The following is a 12,630-nucleotide window of genomic DNA, read 5'->3' as shown; positions in this document are numbered from 1 at the left end:
AGCTAAAATCGGGCGATATATATGAACCGATTTACATGAAATTCAACAGTAATTTCATAAGAAAATCCTTCCTGCCAAATTTCGCAAGAATCGGTCAACAAACGACCATTTTATTGCATTTTTACTGAAAATCGAACGAACATATATATGGGAGCTATATCCAAATCTGAACCGATTTTTTGCAATTTCAATAGACTTTGTCTCTAGGTCGAAAAATATGCCTGTTCCAAATTTGAAGACGATCGGATGAAATCTGCGACCTGTACTTTGTACACAAATTAACATGGACAGACGGACAGACGGACAGACAGACAGACGGACATAGCTAATTTGAATCAGAAAGTGATTCTGAGTCGATCGGTATACTTATCAATGGGTCTATCTCTCTTCCTTCTGGGTGTTACAAACAAATGCACTTAGTTATAGTACCCTATACAACAGTATTGGTGTAGGGTATAAAAAGGTTACCAAAATGAGTAGACATAAAAAAGTATTAAACATATAAAAAGGAAGAAATTAATATTTAAAAAATTTATAAGAAAATTCACTTTTTTACTAATTTTAAAAAATATATAAATAATTAAAAAAAACCCTAAATGTTCAAAAGCTTCAAAAAAAGAATTTATTAAAAATAAATTGCAAAAAAAATTAAAAAAAAACATAAAAATTAATAAATTTTAAATAAACTGAAGAAGAAAATAATTAAAAATAAAATAAAAGGAAAATAAATTCATTTATTTCACGAAAAGTACTAACTTATAAATTTCATACAATAAGAACTTCATCATTTGTATAATTTACAAAGTTTTCAAAGGAAATAATAGAATTTTCCAAAAATCGACTCATATTTCCAAAACAATTGATAACAGTTTTCCATTTTTCGTTTACCCCCCATCGTTCCTTTACTTATCCAATTCTTTCCCTTTCCTTTAAGAAATATTCCATTTCCGTATGCCCACCAACAAAAGTCTGTTTTCGATCAAACCACCCATACAATTCCTAATGAAACTGAAAGCGATCAATTGGTATTACTTTTAGGCTTAAGGGCATTACACAAACAGACATGGACATGAAAACGTCGTCTCAAAAAGCTTTCTTTAGTCCTGAGCATATGTAAGAGTTTATGTGAGTATCTAAAACTGTACAAAGAGTAAAAGGCATCGGTGTATGTGTGAGTGTGTGTGTGTATTTGTATTTGGCACATATCTATAAACACTCATCCCTTTGCCATTGGCTCTTATCTACCCAACTCCTTATTGAGCCATTACAAAGGAACGTTTACAAAAGGCCAAACAATGAAAGTGGTTGGCATTGTGTTGTAGTAGCAAGGAGTAAGTATTCGAGATGATGTCTGGGCCGACTCTATTTGTTTCCCCTTAACCTAAAATCCTGGTTTTCTTGGGGCCAGAGAGTAACTAAACTAATTAATTAATGGATTGTAATTAATTACATAGACTGAGTAGCGTTTAGTTTTGGTCCTTTCCCTTGTTTTCTTCCAGCTTCTACGGCTTTGACATCGGCATGGTAGTATTTATGTTTGATTCTTTGCTCTTGCTAGCATTTCTGAAGGGTTTGCATACAATGAAAGTGATGAAAACAGCTTGTGTTAAAATTAGAAGCCGCTAAAGAAAGCATTTGATTTATTTCTGTCCGTTGGTATTTCTCATGCTGCAAGAGCAAAGTAATAGAGATTAAGTTTACATTACAGCAAGGGTCAAAAATGATATAACCGTGAGACAAAAGTTTACCATTCCATCCATTATGGATTATAAAACAACAGAACAGTTGGGATTGTTTTAATTTAAAAGGAAATTATAGCTTTCACTTTTACTGTGTCGCTGGCCACAGTGCCTCGCACTCGACCTCAAGTGTCGTCTCAGGCATCCGATCGGAAACCTCTTCCATTCCTTCCAGTTTTCCTATCGTCACCTCGATTATACCGCAATGGTTGCCTCACACTTAATATGTATGTCTATGGGTCGGATATCTAGAATAGTCTCCAGTGCCCTAGTGTGCGTGGTCCTCATCTCTCTGCCTATGCCAACATTACATGTTCTCTGAAGCTGTTATATAATCCTGAAGTTATAGTCTTTCTCCATAGCAGCACCAAACTACTGAGGCGTAAGTAAGTATTGGTCTAATCACGCTCCTGTAGAGCCAGTGGACTAACCTCGGATTAAAGTCGCATTTCGAGCCTACGGCCCGTCTACATAGTGCCCAACATCTGCCAATATGCTCCAGAATGTGACACTTCCAGTTCAGTGTCCTGTCCTCGTGAACAGGCATATTTCAGTCTTCTCTGGGTTAATTTTGAGACCTCTGGGGCTAGCCCAGTCATATGCCATATGCAAGACCCTTTCGGCCCTTCTGCATAGTTCGTTCGGATCCTTACCCCTTAGAAGTTTTATAACATCGTCTGCCTAGCAGACACACAATTTATTTATTTAAAAAAGTATTTCAAATTTGAATCTAACCCATTAAGAAAAAAATCTAGCTTAAGATACGAAAGGTTAAAGTTGAATAAATATGTTTTGTGAAAAACGTACTTGGTAAAATTCAGCAAAATATAAAAAAAAACATACAATTTTTTTTAAATTTGTAGGGAGTGAGGTTTTTGGAAACCATTTTGGTATTATAAGTACTTAGGCTAGGTTAGGTACGAGTGACAGTCCTTTACAGACTTACTTAGACAATTTTAAGTTCATGGCGATACCACAGTAGCGACAGACCAATATTTCTGGCGGGAATCGAACCCACGACCCCTGCACTGGTAATCCTAGCACGCTATTAACTCATCTACCGGGGCGCCTTCTAAATTGGTCTTTAGTTAAAACTACATTTTTAGAAGAAAAAGTTTTATTCTTGATGAAAAATTATTTCATTTTCATATCCCTCTAAGTTTTGGTTTTATTCCTAAATTAGCCACTGTTTACTAAGAGTTTTATTGGCAGTAAATAATTGCTTGCAGTCCTTTTCAGCTCCCTAATTATAAGCAATGGCGCCTTTTTTCTAGCTTATTGTCTTTGGCAAAATGGAAATAATTTACTGTAAATACTCCACATTATTTGGTTAATTAAATCTATTTTCTCACAATAGGGGATGGGTATCCCCTAACATCACTTATCCTGCAAGTAGCAGTGAGTGCATCGCTACAGAGATGATATTTGATAGAACAAAAAAGTGAGGTGGTATTAACCCACTAACAGGACCATAGGAAGACAGAAACCAGACAGGAGCAGAAGCATAAATAATGCCAAGCAACAAACAAAGAAATTATCAATAATTAAAATTGATTAACAAACAATTAAGGGCCACTGAAGAGCACAGAGTGAATAGAGAGGAAAAAAATGTAAAAACGAAACCCCTGCTAAGAAGAAACAACAAATAACCATTTTCCTCCATTACATTTTTGCAAACCCTGCATCATCGGTTCTAGCATATACTTCAGCAGCTCTCCTGCTGATGCTAAACTGATGCTGACGATGATGAGGATGCTGATGATGACGACGGTTGGTGGTGATGGCAAAGATGTTGTGTTCTTACATCTTGTGTTTGTTGATGTTACAATCCCCATCATCGGGATAATAGAGGGAAATGATTCGTTTAACCTTTTTGTATAACCCCAGGGTTACGATGCAGCAGGACCACAAATAAAGACATTAAATATCATATATTAGCATTAATCAATATTCCTTGAGGCATACCCAATGAAGTGTGGGTGCTTTCAAGTGGCAAGCCAAGATAAACGGCATTAGAAGCTGGAACGGCAGCAGTATGAAGCCAGAATACATGTATGTAGGTAAGTGTAGGTCTGGCTAAATGTGTTTGTGGGCAAAATAATCCCGGGTGGAACCGCTTTTTAACATAAAGATGAGGAGCTAAAAACATGCCAAAGTCAAATTATTCAAAAAGCCTCAGCATTAACAGGGCTCGAACGTTAAGATGTAAAAATAACCAAGGTTGTTTGTTTTGCGGAAGATGAAGAATAAAACAAAAAAATGGAAAAGGCAAAATAACAACATTTCATCTTATGTTACACATTAAGACCGCGGGATAAAGCCGGCTATGAAACTGAAGATTTTTGTTTTTTTTTCGCAACACACACAGAAAAATGTATGCAAAAAGGTATTCAAATTTAAGAAGATGAAAAAAAAAACACTTAACAAACAAAGTTTTTTTTGGGGGAATCTAGAGCTATCAAATGACTAACTAAGAATAAAAACAAGTAAAAGTGTTCAAAGTTCGGCCCGGCCGAATCTTATATACCCTCCATCATGGATCACATTATTCAAGTTCTCTGCCCTATATCTCTTTAGGAGCAAACAAAGGATAATGGATAAGATTTGCTATGCTATTGGAGGTTTCTTAAGCTATCCACCGATTCGGGGCATACTTGGTTTGGATGTTGGAGACCGTAGGAGAGAAGTCATTGTACAAAATTTCGGGCAGATCGGATAAGAATTGCACAAGGATTACAATCGGGATATCGGTTTATATGGGAGCTTTATCAGGTAATGTACCGATTCAGATCTTATTTGTTGAAGTTCATAAGACATGCCATTGTGCACAATTTCAGCCAAATGGAACAAGAATTGCGCATTCAAGAAGTATAATCAGGAGATCAGTTTATATGGGAGCCATATAAGGTTTAGGACCGATTTGGATCATACTTGGCAACAACGTCATAGAACAAAATTTCAACCAAGTCGGATAAGAATGGGTTTATATGGGAGCTATTTAAAAACATGGACTGATATGGCCCATTTACAATCCCAACCGACTTTTAATAATAGTAAGTATTTGTGTAAAATCTCAAGCGCCTAACTTCACACTTTCGATATCTCCATTTTTTCTAGCCATTCTTGTTAATGGGCCAATAAAAACAAACGACAAAATTTAAATTTTCTCGAAAACTTAGAGAAAAAATTATCTAAACTAGTTGTCAGAAGGTGTTGGAAAAGGAGAACGGAAGATAGGGAATCTATTTTGAGTGGAACAAAGGTTATGGTGATAATCAACTAAGTAAGAAAATGTTGTTACAAATTGATTTTCGTCAAAATGTTGTTCCAAGTTAATTTTGTCCAATTTTTGTACCCGCGACACCTCTTTTGGCAGAAGTTTTGGCATAGTTTCGGTCAATCTGTCTGTCTGCCTGTCTGTGCATGTTAATTTGTTTACAAAGAGAGGAATTCCTTTTTGGTGGATTTATGATTTTGTTTGGTAGGAGTGGCACCTAGGCTCGAGCTTAGCTGTGAAATACAAATACCATTTGAGCCCCATATTGGCCTGATCGGTATATATCCGCTTGATTAGGGTTGGCTTTGGTTTAGGTTATTATAAAATAAAATAAAGTGGTACGAGAGGTCGAAGTGCCTCTCCAATAGATGGCGGCCTTTCCCAATATCGATTGTCACCACACTGGACCGCGCCCTCCGCAGGAAGATACTCGGTATCCACCCAAGTATCTGCCTGAGGACGGATAAAATACCTTGCGGCAGGATTATAAATGAGGACTTGGGAGAAAGTATGGTTAGAAGGAGGGTGACAAGGGGAACGCCTCAAGGAGGGGTGTTCGAAAAATGGGCTGAAGACTAACCCTAGGAAGACTGAGCTGGTGCTCTTCACTCCGAGGTATAAGATTTTGGATACTCCGATAGAACTACTCTGCAGTTGTCAAAGGAGGCATAATACCTAGGCCTTGTCCTCGATTCGCAATTGTACTGGAAAAGGAATATGGCGGAAAGGTGACGAAATGCAATGTGGGCCTTCAACTCCTGCAGAAGAATGTTCGGTAGGAAGTGGGGAAAATCATATACTGGATGTTCACGACATGGTGGAAGGCTGTGGAGAAGAGTACACGAACCAGGAACTTCGAATGGTGCAGATCCTCACCGCAGGCGGGCCTGGAGCGGCGCTGAATATAAAACTTGTTTAGATCTATATTCGGGGCTGTGCCGCTAAGCTAGCGCTTAGTCTGGGGAATTTGGCACGCTAGTTTAAAGCGGGCACGGCTATTACTCCATTCTGGATGCCATCGATGCATGGGGTGCACTGAAAAGGAATTCAGACTACCTGTCACCGAGACCGATTCAAAAGAGGTTATTCCGTACTCGCGTTCCCGGAAGAGATTCAAAAGAGGTTATTTCGTACTCGCTTTCCCGGTAGGAAGGGAGGAGTGAGATTGGAGGATGCTGTGCTTAAGTTTGATGAGACCTCGGTCTTCACTGACGGGTCGATGGAGTCTGGGACGAGATTGGGGACTATTAGGAGATATTCCACATCGGTATGTTAGTTAGTCTGCCGGACAAGTGTATGGTTTTTCAGGCACAGATATGTATCATTACCTTAGCCACAAAGGAGATCCGCAGGTTGGACCTACCGCCTTCGAAATTCAGGATATGTGTATATGGATAGTATGGCGGCACTCAAGGTCTTATATTCGAGGACGATGAACAGGCTCTTGGCTCATGACGTTATGTTGGCTCATGATGTTATGTTGGCCCGGACACGACGGTGTTCTGGGAAATGAAAGGGCGGACGAGTATGCCAGCAGAGATTCTCGAAGGGAGGCAAACCTACGGCTGGTCTTGCACACGTGCCTTTTGTCGGATTACTGCGCAAAGTAGAGTAATGGCCAGTGCGGAGGCGTAGCGCAGAGGTTAGCATGTCCGCCTATGACGCTGTACGCCTGGGTTCGAATCCTAGCGAGACCATCAGAAAAAATTTTCAGCGGTGGTTTTCCCCTCCTAAAGCTGGAAACATTTGTGAGGTACTATGCCATGTAAAACTTCTCTCCAATGAGGTGTCGCACTGCGGCACGCCGTTCGGACTCGGCTATAAAAAGGAGACCCCTTATCATTGAGCTTAAACTTAAATCAGACTGCACTCATTGATATATGAGAAGTTTACCCCTGTTCCCTAGTAGAATGTTCATGGGCACAATTTGCATTTGGGGGCGGTGGCGTGACGGGAGTCTCTGGATTGATGTTAGCCCAGCTGTCGTCCAAAAGAGGACAAGCGAATTTCTGAACCCCGATAAGGGGTCACTGAGTAGGAATACAGGAGTCATAACCGAACACTGGCTGAGCGCTTGAGTCTCGCACAACGACTACTGCGGACGCTGTCTTGATGAGAATGAGTAGGAGACGATCGAATACCTGCTCTCCTCATGCCTGGGTCTACAGTGGCAAAGGCTTTCAATCTTAGGGAAGCGGTTTTTGTCCAATCTCTATCCCAAATACCCAAAATCTGACGAGGTACCTAATGAAAGCGCAGAAGCGGAGTACCAATGCCCTCGGTGATTGAACTCAATTAAGTTTGAGTGTGCTAGCTTCCTATTCAAGTCCTATATTTTTTTCATTTTTCAGACTCAAGGGAGTCTCCACATAAACCCAAGATCTGAAGAGGTACGTAATTAAATGCGCAGAAGCGGAGTACCAATGCATTCGGCGAGTGAACTCAATAAAGTTTGAGTGTGCTAGCTCCCTATTCGAGTCCTGTATTTCTTATATTTTTCATATCTCGTCATACCCCTCTCTGCCCTTCAGGTTGGATGAGGGGACAGTGCATTTCGTCAACATATTATTCACCTATTGTAGTTTTTCATTTTCCTTTTTTTCTTACCAGGCGTCACAATGAGTCGGACTGGTCTACGACTGAACTCAACTTTGGGGGTGGGCTCCCCATTCGACCTAAACATAAATATAAAATAAATAAATTTCGTAAAACAGGAATTGCTGATGGAATTCGGTATTCGGAAGGAATTCGCCAGAACAAGATAAGATCCCGAAAAACAAAAACTTGTCATCTATAACCCTGTTTCTTTTTGTAGGCCATGTCATAATAAAAATGTTCTTTTCATTATTCCCAGCACAAAGTCTTTGTCATACATTTTCTTTGTCTATTTTGGCTGGAGAAGGAGTATGTATGCAGCATATTTAGATTTACATAAGTCTCTTAATTGCTTGCACAAAGGCCCAGCAACAATAGCTTAGAACAAAGTCTATTAAAACATCTAATTATATTTCTTATTAAATTATACAATTTTCTTAATAGACGATGAAAATGAAAATAAAAACGACAAGGATGTGGAACAAAGAAATAAACACACACACACACACATGCTCACGCACACTAGACAAACAAGTCTAAGTGACTTAACAATCATTTAGCAGCAAAGTTTTCCTTTCTATTAGATTGACTGGGGACATGATAAAATGCTCTCGATTGCCATTCATACTTGACACACATGTACGCCATCATCAACACTGCACCACTACCGCCCTCTATTGTCGTGGTAGTCGTCATTGGCAGCAGGGTGGTAAAGAAATTCCTGCATGTATAGGGCAAAAGGATCCTAGCGAACGCCAAGAACAGCAAAAAACAAACGTCAATGTTTTGCTTGGCTCAACATTCCTTGGAATAAATCTTGGCGTAGTATCTCACGTAGCGACTTCTTCAAAGACAAACTCGCACAGCACAGAACAAACAAACAAAAGCAGGCAAGAATCTAAAAAAACTTTGTTTTGGTTTCGTTCTTTTTTTTCTCTGCCTCTCATAACTTGCTTTTTATTATTTATTTTGTCCTGTTGTTGTACTACTTATACGCGCCATACATATACGAATAGAAGAAAAACAAATACTTGACATCCTTAAATGTTCGCGTAAGCCTCGTTCAACCATCCAGCCTCCCAAGCTGCTGCTCCTACTAGGGGCGACTTGTTTAAATACCTTGTTAACATAAAAAAACCAACCTACAACCCACTTCCTTCAACATTGGCAGGGGAAACACATACAAATTGTGGCTGCCAACGCAACTCACATCACGGTGGCTTTATAGAGCAATGTGAATTTTCTAAAGATTTCATCACAAACCGAAGAATGTCACATTACATCATAAACACATCTAAGATCACCTTGTCATTGCCCCTCTCTCATTTCCCCTCACACTGACTCTCCTTGGAATCACCGAAATGCTCTATAAAACAGCATGTGAGGGAACCTCCAAGTTTCACAAAGGCTCGCATTTCTAAGAGACGTGTTAATATTATGATTATTATTATACTAGTGTGTGTGTGTGTGAGAGACGTTGTATGCGACTACAACCTACATTCTCAGGACACTTTTATTTAGTGAAATGCTCATAATGCTCCCCATATGTCCTTAGAAAATTGTACGCCAAAGCCCATGCTTTGATGACGTCAGCAAAATAAAATACAAATATCAAAATGCGGCGAGGGAGAGCAATAAGAAAGCGAGAGCAAAGAATGTAACCATAACATCATCCCTAAGCTTCTCTTATTTGCCTTTTAACAAATTTCCCAATTATCGTTAGATACGTGGGAAAATCCGATAAATATGTATGACTCCTTCAAAGACAAACTGATGAACGCATCGAATGTTCGCAGCAACCATCCCTCGCCCCCACCAAAAAATAGACAAAAAAACGCAATGCCATTCAGCTTCATTGTTACTGCTACCAGACACAAATCTAATCTATGCCACACACACACACCCATATTCATATTAACATACAGAGAAAGTTATTATTGAGTTATGGCAAATCTGCTTGCAGGATTTATTGACTTGGTCTTGGCAAAATATAACTCTATTGATACTTTGTATCAATTTGGGAAAAATTCACTGAGACAAGTTTGGGTGAACACAAAATACGAAAGAAAACCAACATGATGAAGTATTTACGAGCTAAATATGAATAACAATGAGAAATGATAACAACAAATAGAATATGAAAACAAAAAATTGGAAAGGGAGCAGGATCTAGAAGATAATGATAAGTTACGTTGAAAAGGATTATTGCATGAAAGATATTATGCATATTTTTAGAAGTTGTTATTTAGAGGGGAGAATACAAATCCTCTTTTTATGGAAAAACTTCATATCTATTACGAAAAGCTTTACATATAAAAAAGAAAATAAAGTTGAGATTTTCCAAAACCAAAAAAAAATTTATCAAAATTTTACTTTAAAAATGTGTTAGGTTTGGCCGTGCTGAATTTTGTATCCCCACCATCGTGGATATATTAATCATGCTAGTATATTACAATATATCTCCACTACCATATCCTTAGTTATATCCAAATATGGATTGGTCTGGATCATATTCGATTCAGGTCCTGAGAACTCTTATGCAAGTCAAAGTTTCAGCAAAATCCTGCAATTAATCCGTTTTTATGGGATTAAGAGCCTAATTTGGAAAATCGGTTTATATGGTAGCTATATCTAAATATGGTCCAATTTGGATCATATTCGGTTCAGACGACGGGAGGCTTCAAATAACTTACTGTTTCAAATTTCAATTTCAACCGGTTAATAAATGTGGTTTTCATGGGCTTAAGACCCCAAATGGGAAGATAGGTTTATATGGCAGCTATATCTTAATATTCTCCAATCTAGACCATATATGGTGGCTATATGTAAATATACTTCGATCAAAACCATATTTGGGTCGCTTGAGTGGAGGTTTAAAACTACAAATTGCAAATTTTGCCCATGAACATTCCACTAAGGAACAGGGGCAAACTTCTAACATATCAATGAGTGCAGTCCGATTCAAGTTTAAGCTCAATGATAAGGGGCCTCCTTTTTATAGCCGAGTCCGAACGGCGTGCCGCAGTGCAACTCCCCTTGGAGAGAAGTTTTATATGGCAAAGTACCCCACAAATGTTGCCAGCTTTAGGAGGGGAAAACCAAATTTTTTCTGATGGTCTCGCCAGGATTCGAACTCAGGCGTTCAGCGTCATAGGTAGACATGCTAAACTCTGCGCTACGGTGGCCTCCGTGGTTTAAAACTACTCTTTGTGTTAATATTTAGCGAAATCGAATAATATATGCGGATTTCATGGGCTTAAGACAATAAAGCGGCTGATCGGTCCATATGGCAGATTTATCATAAAAAAGTTCGATTTGGCCCGTTAAAAGATCTAACCTGGAAGTGGAAAAAATACGGGTCTGTGTTAGCCCAATATATCAGTTTTTGGAGGTTGTAGCATGATTACAACAGACGGATGGACAGACACTTACGGACATTGTTATATCATTTAAGAATTTTATGATGTTGAAGAAAATATATACTTTGTAGGATAGGGAAATAGATATTTCAATGGAATGACTAAATGAATCCTGTGGTGCTGGGTATACGAATATAGTCAAAATTTTACTTCCAAGACAATTTTGTAACAATTTTATTCCCGTAGAAAACTTTGTAAAAAATGTATTTTTTTAGAAAACTTTTTCAATATTTGATTTCTATGGTAAATTTTGCCAAAACTTTATCTTTTTAGAAAATTATGTCAATATTTTATTTCTATAGAAAATTATGTCAACACTTTTTCTACAGAAAATTTGGTCAAAATTTTATTTCTATAGAAAATTTTTTCAAAATTTTTTTCTTCAGAAAATTTTGTCAAAATTTTATTTCTATAGGAAATTTTGTTAGAATTTTAATAGCATTCATTAACATTACGCGAAAGATATGTTTTTTACTTAATACCATATATATCTCTCCAGAATAATTTGTCTATCTGCTCAAAAATACTATTTTTAACCTTAATTTGTACTCCATACAGCCATGATTGACTGTTTTGAAATCCCATACAAGTACCCATTTGAAGGTGGCTTCGGGTCTGTGCGGCCACATTGGAACTTGGGTCTGTGCGGCCACATTGGTACTTATATCAAATTCGTACTCTGCTCGCGAATACCATTCATTTGATTCCCATATTGTTCCCACTTTTCTAGTTTTATTTTTGGGTGGTGGTTTTGGGGTAAGGGGGAGGGTCCAACCCCCTTCCGATACCCACAAATTATATAGTCTATTGCTTCTTCCAGACCATATTCATAATCTACTCCCTAATATTTTCCATATTGTCAATATCATCCAATATGCCTATTTGAAGGGATTTTGGGTCAGTACGTTACTCCCGAATACCTTTCATTTGAGTCTCATATTGTCCCGATCAGTCCACTTTAATTTTTGGGTGGTGCTTTTGGGGTAAAGGGGAGGGTCCGCCACCTTATCATAACAACAAATCCTATAGCCTATTATTCTTTCCAGACCATCCTACACAATCTGCGAAAATTTCAAGCCGTTTACGAGTCTATTCGGAACAAACAAATAAACACACTTTAAATTTTATATAATAGATTTTGTCAATTTTTTTATAGAAAATTTTGTTAAAATTTAAATTTTTATAGAAAATTTCATCAAAATTGGATTTCTAAAGAACAGCTTTTAAAAATTTTATTTCTCAAGACAATTTTGATAAAATGTTATATCCATAAAAAATTTTATCAAAAGTTTATATTTATTAAGATTTTATTGCAAGATATTGTCCGGCTATAGACCATTACGTTCAATGCTTTCTATCCAAAGAATTGCACAGCAAAGAACTTTAAAAATTAAGGCAAAATGAGTGATGTTGCTTAAAAGCATTTGACCGGCCTTCTGTATCGTGATTGCTGATTCGCCAGAATCTTCATCAGCAGAAACTTCTCAAATGGATCATGGTCAGTGTTGCCACTCAAGCAAATTATTTCCTACCTGAATTTGAGATAAATCCTACCAAAACCCACCAAATTTTCTTCAAGCCAAACTTGCGGTATAAGTTT

At 37.9% G+C, this 12,630-nt stretch overlaps 1 protein-coding gene across 1 annotated transcript in view; it reads right to left on the bottom strand.

Annotated features, from left to right (window-relative positions):
- The window catches only part of LOC106082528 (high affinity cGMP-specific 3',5'-cyclic phosphodiesterase 9A), a 306,942-nt gene that overhangs the window by 112,687 nt on the left and 181,625 nt on the right, over positions 1-12,630 (bottom strand). The gene's annotated exons all lie outside the window — the stretch shown is intronic.

This window comes from Stomoxys calcitrans, chromosome 4, assembly GCF_963082655.1.
Source record: "Stomoxys calcitrans chromosome 4, idStoCalc2.1, whole genome shotgun sequence".
NCBI classification, from domain to species: domain Eukaryota; kingdom Metazoa; phylum Arthropoda; class Insecta; order Diptera; family Muscidae; genus Stomoxys; species Stomoxys calcitrans.
Note: the sequence above shows the minus strand (reverse complement) of the source record. Positions and strands in the feature narration are given on the sequence as shown.